At 42.2% G+C, this 2,256-nt stretch overlaps 1 pseudogene; it reads right to left on the reverse strand.

Moving 5' to 3' along the window:
• The window catches only part of LOC105300377, a 1,620-nt pseudogene extending 976 nt beyond the window's left edge, over positions 1 to 644 (reverse strand).
• Positions 645 to 2,256: the final 1,612 nt, after the last annotated feature.

A 2,256-nucleotide genomic window follows, 5' to 3' on the forward strand; every position in this document is an offset into this window, starting at 1 on the left:
GCTTTCTTGCCTTTAGAGCAGGTGCTTTCTGGGCTGGAGCTTTCAGACCCTTCTGAGCTTTTGGAGGTGCTGCCTTCTGGCCTGCAGCTTTCCAGGCAAGAATCTTCTGGGCTGGAGCCTTCTTGCCTGTTGCGGTCATCTTTTTGCTAGAACTTTTGCAGCAGCTACTGCAGCTGCACCTTTAGCAGCACGCGCTTTTTTTGGGAAAAGGTTTCAGGAGAAGCTTTCAGGAGAGTTTCTTTTTGAAGCTTCCTAACTTCAAGCTTGATTATTCAATTCCTCATTTTCTTTGCCTTCATGACTTTGTAACAATCAAAATCTGTCATCTTGGCTTTCTTTTCTCTGGTTTCAATCTTCTTGGGCCAACTTGTGGCTGCCCATTTTGTCTTGGTATCTGCCTTCTGCCAGGCTGGTTGAACATACTTCTGATGAACATACTTCACGCACACTGTGTGGGAACTTGAGGATGAAGTCAGTGAGCTGCATGCATTTGAAAGGCATACCCTGTCTCCCTGAGTGCAAGGTCCATCAACCACAGCCCTCTTCTGATCAATAACATCTACAAAGGCAACTAGCTTCCTGGTATGAGGCCCAAAGGAGATGTAGGCCACCCAGCTAACCTCTACAAAGCACCTGAACATCATGTTGGCAGTATTCGGTGAGGAGAAGCCAGGCTAACTTTTAAGATCCTTTATAATCCATCCCCAAGATGGTGTTTTATGCTCTCTCTCACTGCTCCCAGATACAACTTATTGTGTCAACCAGATGAGGCAACTTGTCCTCCCTCAGACCACCATGCATATCTCCACTTCACTCTTGGCTAACAGTATGCTCACCTACTATGCTCAATTTCATTACTCTTACTTTGTCATATGCATCTTTTGAGGTCTATCCCAAGATACCTCATTCAAGAAGCCATCCCCTCAGAGCTATTGAAGAGAAGAATAAGACATTTAACAATCACATGTGCTTCATTACTACTACATTTTTCACGTGTATATTTCTTGATTGCCCTCCAAGAACAAAAGTGCCTTGAAGAATTGCTTTTGTATCTCCCCAGCAGTGACTAGCATGGTGCATGCATAAATTAGGGACTCATTACATGTATAATAAAGAAACACCATAAAACATGAACACAGATTCTATGCAACTTGAACACTGGGATCTTTGGAAATCTCTGCCAGTTAAACCACTAAAGGTATTTGAAATACCTATCTCAAAATAACTGTATTTTGAATAAACGCCATGGAAGGAAAATCTAGGCAAATATTTATTGATTACCAAACTAATGTATGCCTTAAAAACAAAATCCTCAATAATTCTCCACTAACCTTCTGGATCCTACTAGAGAAACTTCCCCAAGCATGATTTAAACTTGGCCTTCAACTCCTTTTAGCTTGTACTTATTTACAGGCTAAACTACATCTATATCTGCCCCTGAACTCCACTTTTCTTACTCTCTTGACTTTCTCATCCTGAACTTCTCTACCTTTGGCTCCCATCACACTCACAGTCACCCCCACTTTGGAAAACTTTCTCAGCTATCTTAACTCTTACCCTTTGAAGCCTCTATAAAATCCCAATCCCCAACTATTTTCTCTCTATCCAATGAGAAGACCCTTTTATACTTCCCTTAGTCAACAGATAGTTGAGAAAATGGAAAGATGAAGGTCATCAGAGAAAACGTCTTGAAATTTCACTTGGGTCCAAGCTTTAGTAGTAGTTTCTGGCATAAAAGAGAGATCTTTGATCTCAGGGACAGTGGTCTACAAAATAACTCACCAGATAGCTTTTCATAATTTGGACTCCCTTTTCAGATGTTCTCTAGGGCTTTAGTTCTCAAACTTTAGAGAGCATTGGAATCATTGGGAGGGCTTGGTGAGATACCCGTTCCTGGAGAATCTAAGTCCTTTGTCTGGGGCCACCCAGAATCCTGCATTCTCATGAGCATCCATCTCTTTCTCTCTCAACATTGAGAGAGAAACACTAAGAATGTCTCCTCTTCTTCTCTAAGCCAGCCTTCTGCTCCCTCTCTGTATGCCAAGAGAATAGGAATAATGAATTGCAGCAAAAGACTTACATCTCCCAATGAGAGACTTAGGTGAAGAAGCTGGGGCAGCACAAGGTAATCAGAGACACAAGGCCAAGACTGAAAGGCTTACAGTAATGAGTAGTCAAAGCAAAGGGCAAATCACAGTCCCAAGAGCTAGAGAATTCGGTACAAGCAGGGGGCAGGGGAAGATAAAAGAATTGCTA

The sequence above is a fragment of the Pteropus vampyrus genome, unplaced genomic scaffold (genome assembly GCF_000151845.1).
Source record: "Pteropus vampyrus isolate Shadow unplaced genomic scaffold, Pvam_2.0 Scaffold210, whole genome shotgun sequence".
Taxonomy (NCBI): Eukaryota; Metazoa; Chordata; class Mammalia; order Chiroptera; family Pteropodidae; genus Pteropus; species Pteropus vampyrus.